General features: G+C 47.5%; 1 non-coding gene across 1 annotated transcript; it reads right to left on the bottom strand.

Annotated features, from left to right (window-relative positions):
* Positions 1-8,319: 8,319 nt before the first annotated feature.
* Positions 8,320-8,393, bottom strand: TRNAN-GUU (transfer RNA asparagine (anticodon GUU)). Its single transcript has one exon. It is a non-coding gene; the product is annotated as a tRNA-Asn (tRNA).
* Positions 8,394-11,692: the final 3,299 nt, after the last annotated feature.

Below are 11,692 nucleotides of genomic sequence, written 5' to 3'. Positions count from 1 at the left end.
GCTTGGGAACAGGAGATAGGACTTGAGTACCACGCTTCAGGGCTATTTTAAACCACAAAATAACCAACAAAAAGCACAAAAGATGTCCATAAGATGTTGGGTCCATGCCAGCAGTCCTTGAAGTCTGGTCCTATCTAAGATGTACATGAGCATGTTCAGTTCACGCCAAGTGATCTGTACTGCACATTGAAGACCTTGTGGCACAGACCAGATGTTCTGTAAGGGACTCAGATGTTTCAGTGCTGTGTACACATCCACAGATGACCACAAAAGCACTTGCAGGTATTGACTTTGAGGGTTACAAATTTTAGCAAGTAGGCAAATTCACAAATACAGGCTAATAATTGATAAATGTCAGATGGTACTAAATGCTATGGAGAAAAGTGATGGGCAGATTATTTTAGACCAGGTGGACTTGGAAGGGGGGTGACATTTGAACAGGTCCTTCAGTGAAGTTAAGGAATTGACCATGTGACTGAATGAAGGGCATTATCTAGGAAGAACGAAGCCCTGAGGTGTGAGGGTGCTTGGCATGATTGAGAACAGGGAAGAGGCCAGTGTGAACAGTGAGCAAGGAAAGGAGAATTAGAACATCGGGTTAAAGAGGTTGGCAGAAACCAGATCACATATGGTTCCCGAAAATAACAGGAAGCCACCAGAAGTTTCCAAACAAGGGAATGACACAATCTAGTCAAGAGGTTTTAAAAGATCACTGGGGTTGTCAGAATGGAAGTGCTAGTTTGTGACAGTCTCAGTTCAGACAGCTGTGGAGGTGATAAACAGCTGGACCACTGTTGCATTTCAGAGGTGGAGCCAGCAGGTCAACTTGATGGTTGACTGCAGGGTAGAAAGAGGATGCAAAGAGGGAGCTCAGATTTCGTTGCCTGAACAAACACATGGGTGGTTCTGTCTACTGAGATGGGACAGACTCAGGAAGGAAAACCTTTAAAGGAAAGAATTTATTCAATTTTGGATGCGTTCCCTTTCCTGGGTGATCAGAAGATAGGGTTTCCTAGCTGGGAAGGCAAAACATCTGTGATGGTGGGAACTATAATCACTGATGCGCATATCCAGGAAGTGCACAAACAAGGTGTATGCTCTGTGAGTGAGCAGCTGCACCCGGAGTCGTATCAAGGCCAGGGAGCAAGATCCTCACCTTCGACCAGCTGGCCCTGGACTCCCCCCAAGGGCTGTGGCACTGTCCTCCTTTCTGGTCTTCTCAAGGGCGGGGAGAGGTGTACAGGCATTTCGGCAAGGCCTCAGGAACCCTGCATAGCCACACCAAACCCTTTGTACACTCCAAGGGCGGGAAGTTTGAGTGCACCAGAGGCCAACCGTGGCTACAAGAACTAACCCTTGACTCTGCTGCTGCTGCTGCTAAGACGCTTCAGTCGTGTCCAACTCTGTGCGACCCCATAGACAGCAGCCCACCAGGCTCCCCCATCCCTGGGAGTCTCCAGGCAAGAACACTGGAGTGGATTGCCATTTCCTTCTCCAATGCATGAAAGTGAAAAGTGAAAGTGAAGCCGCTCAGTCGTGTCCGACTCTTCGCGACCCCATGGATTGCAGCCAACCAGTCTCCTCCATCCATGGGATTTTCCAGGCAAGAATACTGGAGTGGGTTGCCGTTTCCTTCTCCAACCCCTGACTCTACTTTGTTATTAAAAAGATTTTGGATGCTAAAAAAAATAAAATTGGATGCGTTAAGTGTAAGATACCTATTAGACTTCCAAGTGGGGAGAATAGGGAAGTGGATCTACAGCACTGGGGCTCGAGAGGGGACTGCTGGAGAGACCCATCTAGAATGGCGAGTGCACGGATCCTATTTGATTCCATGATGTAGTGCGTGCCTGCTAAGTCGATTCAGTCATGTCCGACTCTGCAACCCTATGGACTGCAGCCCCCCAGGCTCCTCTGTCCATGGGATTCTCCAGGCAAGAATACTGGAGTGGGTTGCCATGCCCTCCTCCAGGGGATCTTCCCAACCAACCCAGGGATTGAACCCACGTCTCTTAGGTCTGCTGCATTGGCAGGCAGGTTCTTTACCACCAGCACCACCTGGCAGGTGGGGTCATTGAGGGAGTTAAAACAGCTCTGGGGAAAGAAGAGGGCAGTTAAGAGGAAAACCAGATGAGTGGTGTCCTGAAAATCAAGGGAAGAGCTGTCAGGGGAAGGCTGCCCACTGGCCAGGTGCCGCCGAGCAGTAGAGAAACACGAAGACCGAGACTTGACGTTGGCCTCGGCACCAGGGACGCCCTTGGTAACTTAGCCAGGACAGTTCAGTGCAGCTGTGAGGACAAGAGTGAATGGGTTCAAGCGAGAAGGGACGGTGAGAAAGGGCAGATACACATCCCATTCTTTTGGACCATTTGCTTGACACCTGGTAGGGGAATGATGCAAGGTCAAGGTTTTTCATGTTTTTAAGATGGGAGATGTTATCACATGTTTAAGTGAGAGCCCAAGGGTTCCAGAAAGACAAATGGATGTTGTAAATGAGAGAAGGGACAATTGCAGGAGCAGATTTCTCTGGGATGAGATCCAAGACCAGAAGAGGGTGTGACCCTAAGAGCTAGAAGAGTTTATCCATTTTAGTACCAGGGAAAACAAAGTATATAGGTACTGTCATCAGAAGATTTGAAGATTAGGGGATAAGGAGGGTCTTGTGATTCTTTTCTCAAGAAAGGAAAAGCTGTGGGCCTGAGGGGAGAGAGAGTCAAAGATGGAAAAAGATTTGAGTCTCCAGTGCTAAATGAACAGGACCATGCAGTAGGCTCGCTAGGCAGTGCTCAGAACCCTCCAGAAGTCTACGGTTGTAAACTCTACTGAGACCAGCTAAAATGGTTGTTTATTTTTCTCCAACCATGTGTGCGGCTCGGGTGCAGGACTGAGAATAGATGGGAAGTTAGAGTTAGCTAAAGTTAGAGGCTTTGTCAGACAAACGACACAGAAGAGAAAGGAGTTCAGGTTTTAGGCAAGAAAATGATTATAGTAAAGGATAAGGAGGGAGGGTTAGGAGGGACATGGGATAAGGGATGGTCATTCAAAAAGTGGTGGCAGACCTCCATGGACTGGAGGTGGGTTCAGAGAATGCTGGAGTGGGACTCATGGAGGAAGTAAGCTGGGTAGAAAGTGGTATGCTTGAACCTGAGCTTTCAGACACAGTGCACTGATCTGTGATGACAGGGTCTGAAGGATGACAAGGGAGGTACAAGGCCAAGGTTGGGTCAGGAGCTGAGGACAAGTGAGGAGACATAGGAACCAGGAGGCCAAGGTGGTGTGTGGATAGTCTCTGTAGGTGGTGAAAGTGAAGTGAAAGTGAAGTCCCTCAGTTGTGTCTGACTCTGCGACCCCATGGACACCAGGCTCCTCCGTCCATGGGATTTTCTAGGCAAGAATACTGGAGTGGGTTGCTATCTGTAGGTGGTAGAGGCATCTAAATGGTAGACTGTCTTTCTGGCCCTCTTGCTTTTTGCCTCCAGGAGATCCTCACCCCCCTTTCTCCCATCCATGTTCCCTCAAGAAGCACAGAAGAGACACAGGTGGCTGACAGGCACACCAGGACATTTCTGAGTAAAGCAGACCCCCAAAAGGCACTTATATAAATAACTTCTTCACAACAGCCAAGTGCCAAAGTGACAAGAAATCTGGTACTGGAGAAGTTTAATCAGGAGACTAAATGTAACCAAGAAGCAAGAGGTCATTGGGAGAAAAGAGGCTCCTATGAAATACTTCAAATCTCAAAATGAAAATGCGTTTTCTGTTTAGTTACTGCAGGCACTTAATAGCTGGGTCAAGCACCCTTCTTGCCAGTTTTCTCTATTATAACCTTCCCACTGGGTTTGGAGGCAGAGACGATCTAAATATGCTGAGAAGTTCAAGTGTGTCTACAGCTCACCTGATATTTAAAGCCCAAGATGACATAAGCCAGGCCTATTCAGAAGGATGGCAAAATGTTTGAGTTGTAATCTAGAGTCCCACGGATACAGACCTTGTCGTTAGCATAAAGCATCTCTGTGGATGGTCATTAATAGAAAAATTCTATCTTTAAATCTTTAATTCCATATTGAGTTCTTATCCATTGCAGATTGTCACCTCTGTACTAGTACTATACTGAATTCCAATTATCAGGTCAGCCTATATGTGCTAGTACAAGTGAATATATTAGATAATTAAACACAAACTATCATTACACTCAACGTGTACATATAATAATCTATGCTCTACTTTTTCAGCTTATTACTAAGGCAGTTGAGTATCTCCTTATTTTAAAGTGTGTATTTGATTTACTTGTTTCAGAATAACTAGTTTGAGTCATCTTTGACAGACAATAGTTTTTGGTTTGTTTTTACTGCAAAAAAAAAAAAAAGGCTCAATTCCTATGAGAGGGTGACTCATGATAGCAAATACGACAGTTTGCTGGGAGTCATTAACTCCCAAGGAAAGAAATGTAAATTGGTATCTGATGATGGTATAAATCCCTACAGAAGGGACCCTGAAAACATCAGTATATTAAAGCCCTTCACAGAGTACGTCCAGTGGTTCCAGAGTGTTAACAATAGAGCATGCATGCTCAGTCATGTCCGACTCTTTGTGACCCTATGGACTGTAGGTAGCCCACCAGGCTCCTCTGTCCATGGAATTTCCCCGGCAAGAATACTGGAGTGGGTCACCATGCCCTCCTCCAGGGGATCTTCCTGACCCTGGGATCGAACCCGCATCTCCTGCATTGGCAGGCAGATTCTTTACCCCTGAGCCATCTGGGAAGCCCCAACAATAAAACATTAAGTGTTAAAACCTCCAGGCAGCTCTTTTTGTCTCAAGTCCTTTATTACTAATTTTACAAATGTACTTAATTTGTCAGCAAGGAAAAAAAGGGAACTGGCTTCTCTTTGTGACTTGTCAATACTATTAGACTCTTCTAGTTCTTTGTGTTATCTTAAAATCTTAAGTTTAGTAACTTTTCCATATCTAAACACTTTGGATTTGACATGCTTTATGACTTTTATCAGTAATTAGAATACATATTGGATAAAATATAAAACAGGGCCAAGAACCTGCTCCAGAGGCTCTGTGACTCCCTTGGACGCTGTACATAAAAATTTATCAGTGAATGTGTACATTCTGGGGAGAAGAGCTTTAGCTTCCCATTCAGATTTTCATAGGGCTCTGTGAAACCCCAAGTGGTTCGCTGGAAACTCTTAAATAAATGAAAGTGCAAGTCGCTCAGCCGTGTCCGACTCTTTGTGACCCCATGGACTACACAGACCATGGAATTCTCCAGGCCAGAATACTGGAGCAGGTGGCCTTTCCCTTCTCCAGGGGATCTTCCCAACCCAGGGATCAAACCCAGGTCTCCTGCATTGCAGGCAGATTCTTTACCAGCTGAGCCATCAGGGAAGCACATCTTAAATAAATGAAGTTTAACTTAAAATGAAGTTAAACTTAAAAAAAAAAAAAAGGTTGTTTCTGAGACTAGGTTCTCAATGAACTCCATGGTGGAGAACTGACCACAGGTTAGATAAGCTAAAAATATGGACAATTTATAATTTTTTGAATTTCAAGTTTTCTTTAAGAATCCTCCAAAGTCCCACATCAAGCAAAGGCATCACCATTTTTCTGGGTCCCTCAGGCTTTAACCCTAAAGGAAATCAACTTTGAATATTCATTGGAAGGACTGATGCTGAAGCTGGAGCTCCAATACTTTGGCCACTTGATGCAAGGAACCAACTCACTGTAAAAGACCCTGATGCTGGGAAAGATTGAAGGCAAGAGGAGAAGGGGATGACAGAGGATGAGATGGTTGGATGGCATCACCGACTCAATGGATATGAGTCTGAGCAAACTCAAAGAGATAGTGAAGGACAGGGAAGCGTGGTGTGCTGCAGTCCATGGAGTCACAAAGAGTCAGACATGACTTAGGGTCTGAACACAACAAGCTTTAAATGTGGCCTTCACCCTCACACTTCCCTCCTGTTTCTGTCCCGAAGTTTCAACCAGTCTTCCCTTGAATTCATCCATGCCTTCTTTCCTTTACTCACCTTAGCCCAGAGCCTCACTGCTGCTCTTTTGACATATAAGTGTGTCTCAACTGTCCTCTGATCTCTTATTTCTTATTGATGCTATTGTCAGCCTGGCCACCAAAAATAGATTTCCTTCTGTCCTAAAACAGAAACCTTTAACAGTGACTCCTTTACAGAGTCAAGCCCAGCCTCTTCCCTCAGTCTTCAGGGCCCTTTCGCAAGCTAAGAACATTTTCACTGAACCCTAAGTACACATAGTCCACCCACAACCCCCGCCCACCCCCTCATCTTGTCCTGAAATCTCCCCAGCCTAAAATGTCCCTCCCCTGCCTTGTGCCTTGTCCAGATCTTTCAGGGTCATTTCAAGTCCTCCATGAAGACAGTTCAGCCCATCTAAGTTGCCTTCTTTCTTCAGGGCCAGGGGACATTTTTCTGTGTTCCTCATGCTGACCCTTGGTCATATGCATTTTTATGTGACTGTTGGCCTCTGTGAACCACATACCCAGGAAGGCAGGGATGGCTCTGGTCCTGAGTGTGTGCCATGGGACAGGCCTGTGCTAGGTGAGCGAGCAGTGTGAATAAAGGCATGGTTCCTCCTCTCAAGAGATCACAGTCCCTTTTAGGGGACAAGTAACTCCCTGGTTGCAGGGTGCTATGATGAATCGCGGAGGACGGGCATCTATATCAAATGGAAGCAGTGTTGGGGAGGCTTCCCCAGGGGTAGCTTCTCAGCAGATGTGACCCAAGTAAGCAGAGATGGGGAAGGGCACGCTGGGCAGATGGACAGACATCTGGCCAGGAAGAGGGTGTAAGGCAGACTGGACCTTTCAAAGAACTCCTGGTTAAGTGCTTATAACCTCTAAAAGGTTTCATTCGGAAACAGGGTGAAGGGAATCCTCTGGATCCTAAAATGATCATTAATATGGTCTCTTCCTTCAAGGAGCTTAGAGCCTAGTGTAAATATACTCAGCTTCAAAGTGGAAGGATCCGTCACTTCAGTTAACAAAATATTACAGCTTCTTCATCTTGAAATGTGAGACTCAATTTGAACAGTCTGTAAATGATCTTATGACATAATTCCACCTCCACCCCCCATTCTCTTGTTTCCACTGTAAGCTATCCTGAAGTGTAGATGGAAAGTCTGGAATTTCCAGGAGCTTCAGAAAGGCTCCTAGCTAAGAACATTTGGGTGGGGCGGGGGTAGGGGTTGGGGGGACGGGCTACTGTTATTCTGTCTGGAATCCCACCAAAAGTGCAATGTTGTGTCTTCTTCCTGAGGGCTCCTAACAAGGCGGTGGAGGATATTTTATCATCGACAGTAACTTGATAAATAGTTGTCAGCCAGCATTTGTCAAAGCATTCCCTAAGAGACACCCTAGTGAGATAGTTTAACAGTTCCTTCTTCTGGGTCTCTAAAGTCTATTCATGGTAGGTACATCCCAGAGAAAAAGCACCTACCTACTGAGCACCAAGTGACCTCAGTCTTGGCAGGAATGAATTACAGCCTCATGTTATCATATTGTCATGTGGTTCCCTATCTTTATAGAAAATCGTATGTATACAGTGTTAATGTCAATTACTTCTCAATAAAATCAGAAAAAAATAGGAAATCGTGTGTTAATCATCTGCTTGAAAAATATTCGCGTCTTCTGTGCGATGAGTTGAAAACACGTCGTTTGAGATTTTTTAACAGGAACCTCTACACTTTCTAATTTCAGGAAAAATTCTGCTGGGAGTCTAAACAAAGTGAACAGTTAAGGCCTTTTGCCTAGATTGAAGTCCTGGGTCCAAAAGCTAGATAGAGCACAGCTTAATTCAGCCCACAGTGGCTTGGGATGAATTGTGCCTCCACAGTCTGAGATGTCTCCTCTTGCCTGTTTGCATCTGCACGGCTCCTCCAATCTTTCTGGCTGCACATAAGGCAAAATTGCATAACCACTTTGCCTTTCGGCTGGTATCAGGTTTTCCTAGAGAAACCAATGGTTATTTATTCATTCACCTGCCAATGAGCAATTGCGTGTTTGGGGTTTGTTTTTGCCATTGCAGTGTCTGCTGTTGATGAACAAGGTGGGGCAGGTCTCCTGGACCATGGGTGCACGTTTCCCCCACATACTCGTTTGAACTAGAATGAGCAAACCACGCCGCAGCAGCGTCGCTCCCGGATTCACCGGCACCGAACACCATTAACTGGACGTCGTCTTCCTTTGTCCTAGAAGCGTCGCAGTATCGCTCCATTAAAAAAATCTCCCTGTTGCCGTTTTAAAATGAATTTTCCCATAGAGGAAAAACAAAACGCTACCGTCCCTGGGTGGGCTCGAACCACCAACCTTTCGGTTAACAGCCGAACGCGCTAACCGATTGCGCCACAGAGACCGAGCTATCGGGGCTGCGCTGCGGTGTGTACAGATTTCCGCGGCCGCAGAGGCTCCCTAGCTGCCCGGGGCGTTGCCTCGCGGGCACCTCGGAGAAGCGCGCCGAGGAGGCGGCGGGAGGAGCCGGGCGGCAGGCGGACATTCGGGCGGAGCCGCGGGGGCTCCTCGGGGGGCAGGGCGCCGCCCGCAGACCCCGCCCCCCGGAGCCGGCCATGGCCCCGCCCCCTGCATCTGGCCCCGCCCCCCGGAATCGGAGCCGGCCCCGCCCCGGCGACTCGGGGGTCGGCTGCGCCCCCTTCCCTCACCCTGTTCGCGCGGGAAGGTGGCGGCCGCGCGCGGTGACCGTGACCGCGACCCCGGCGACAGGGCGCCTGGACGCAGGGGCTGGACCAAGTGAGGTCGCCCGTGCTCCCTCGCCGGAGCTGAGAGGAACATGGATTTTGCCCCCAACCACCAACACCCTCCCAAATTATGACACCACAGATCCGCGGTGTGAATTTGCCATATGCAGTTCTGTGCTTGGTGCATGGAAAGATTTTTCCACCTGCAAGAACCACTGTTTGCCCTCTTTGGGTGGAGGGGGAGGCTAGGGCCCGCGCTGAGAATGCATGGTTTGGGGGACATCAGAACGGCCTTTATGGAGGGAGTGGCAATTCGGATACGCCCTGACGCTTGAAGTGGTCACTGCAGGCCCCCGGCTTTCCCTGACTTCTGCACTGAGGCCTTGGAAGCCCCCTCACCCCCGCCCGCCCCGCTCCACGGAGGAGGGGAGTGCGGGCCTTAGCTTGGTGCCACACCCTGAGAACTGCCTGAAGTCAGATCTCTAGAGCTCCTTTGGGCTCAGCTCCCCTGTGCCCTCAGCGCACCGAAAAGGAAATTTCACTCTAGCTCTCCACGTGCCAAATCCAGTCTAGTGTGTGTTCCTGTTTCCGTTCGGTTTACCTGGGAGGGGCCTTCCTCCAACTCTGGCTCCTGCTTTCCTCTCCCATCCCTCCTCCCTTCCTCCTAGTTCTTCTTTTCTCATCATTTTAACGGTGTTTGTTTTTAAAGCACACAGTTCAGTGACAATAATACACTCAAATTGCTGTCAACCATTACCATCACCCATCTCCAAAACTAAAACTCTGCACCCAGTAAACACTCCTGTGGAGTATGTGTGTGCTCAGTCGTGTGCTCAGTGACTCTCTGCAACCCTGTGCACTGTAGCCTGCCAGGCTCCTCCTTCCATGGGATTCTCCAGGCAAGAATACTGGAGTGGCTTCCCTTTTCCTGCTCCAGGGGATCTTCCTGACCCCTGGATTGAACCTGCATCTCTTGATTCTCCTGAATTGGCTGATTTTTTTTTTTTTTTTTAAACCACTGAGACAGCTGGGAATCCCAAACCTGGCAACCACCATTCTACTTTCTGTGTCTAGGAATATGGCTACCTTCGGTCCACTCTGGAGAAGGCAATGGCACCCCACTCCAGTACTCTTGCCTGGAAAATCCCATGGATGGAGAAGCCTGGTAGGCTGCAGTCCATGGGGTTGCTAAGAGTCAGATATGACTGAGTGACTTCACTTTCACTTTTCACTTTCTTGCATTGGAGAAGGAAATGACAACTCACTCCAGTGTTCTTGCCTGGAGAATACCAGGGACGGGGGAGCCTGGTGGGCTGCCATGTATGGGTCACACAGGGTCGGACACGACTTAAGCGACTTAGCAGCAGCAGCAGCAGCTGGTGGAATTGTACAGTACTTGTCCTGCCTTGTTTCACTTAGCATGTCTTCAGAGTTCATCCACATTGTTACATAAGTTGAAATTTCCCTCTCAAGGCGGAATTCAACCCTAACCCTTTTTAAGGCTGAGTCATATTCCGCTGTGTGTATGCACTACATTTTCTTTACCCCTTCCTCAGTTGATGGACGCCTGGGTTGCTCCCACATTTTTGTGGTTGTGAATAATGCTACAGTGAACACAGATGTGCACGTATCTCTTTGAGTCCTTACTCTTATTTCTCTGGGGTAACATATCCAGAAATACAATTGATGAATCATATGGCAGTTCAGTTTTTAATTTTTCATACCATTTTTCACAGCAGCTGCACATTTCACATTTGTCCACCAACAATGCTCAGAAGTTTCTATTTCTCCACATCCTTGCCAACACTTGCTGTTTTCTTTCCCTCTTCCTTTCTCCTTTCCTTCCTCCCTCCCTTTTTTCTTTCTTTCTCTTTCCTCCCCCCTCCTTCTTCCTCTCTCTCTCCTTTCTCCCTCCTTTCTCCTTCTTCCTTCTTTCCTCCATCCCTTCCTTACTTTCTGTAATAGCCATCCTGATGGAAGTGAAGTGTTCTCATTGTGGTTTTGATTTGCATTTCCCTAGTGATTAGCACCACCAGGGCTTCCCTGGTGGCTCAGAGGTTAAAGCATCTGCCTGGTATGCAGGAGATCCAGGTCCGGAGACCCGGGTCCAATATCTGGGTTGGGAAGATCCCCTGGAGAAGGAAATGGCAACGCACTCCAGTACTCTTGCCTGGAGAATCCCATGGAGGGAGGAGCCTGGTAGGCTACAATCTATGGGGTCGCAAAGAGTTGGACACGACTGAGCGACTTCACTCACTCAGTGATTAGTGATGTTGAGCATATTTTCTGATCCTTCTTTTGGGTTCTCTGACCCTTCTTCTGCTTGCTTCCTTCTAGGTAGAGCCAGCTTTGCTTCTCTTAGGAGAAAGCTCTGAGTGATGGAGGCCAGTTTCTGACAAAGGGGGTAGGGAAAGACTAAGGGAAGCTGCAGAGTTGAGCCTGTGCTGTGCAAGGAGAGGAAATGAAGGAGGAATCTGCTGAGCAGGACTGTCTAGAGACCTTGTTTTGTTTATCTGTGTTGGGCAACTTTTGGAGTCAGTTATGTTTGATCTGGTTCTGTTTAGGAAAACATAACTGCCTGCTGTCATGTTTAATCTGGAGTTCATTTATGTATATGGTGCTTATGCGTGGCCTACAGGTGAAGAAGGAATTGGTGAACTCCATCTTGGAATTATTGGAGCAGATTAGGTTTTCCAACCTGCACCTTTAAAAGTTAGCTTTTTATGCTAATTTAATGGAATTTTCCATTTGCACTTTCAGTTTCTCCTCAGGGACTGTGAGACTTCTTTTGGCCACCTTGCAGTGTTTACAAGGATCTTAGTTTCTTGACCAGGGATTGAACCTATGCCCCCTGCAGTCCTAACCACTGGACCTCCAGGGAATCCCCAGGACTGTGGGAAATTCTAATTTAAGTGTTTAAATGATGATCCCTATCCCTCACCACCCGCTTGTGATTCCT

The sequence above is a fragment of the Bos indicus genome, chromosome 12 (assembly GCF_029378745.1).
Source record: "Bos indicus isolate NIAB-ARS_2022 breed Sahiwal x Tharparkar chromosome 12, NIAB-ARS_B.indTharparkar_mat_pri_1.0, whole genome shotgun sequence".
Taxonomy (NCBI): domain Eukaryota; kingdom Metazoa; phylum Chordata; class Mammalia; order Artiodactyla; family Bovidae; genus Bos; species Bos indicus.
Note: the sequence above shows the minus strand (reverse complement) of the source record. Positions and strands in the feature narration are given on the sequence as shown.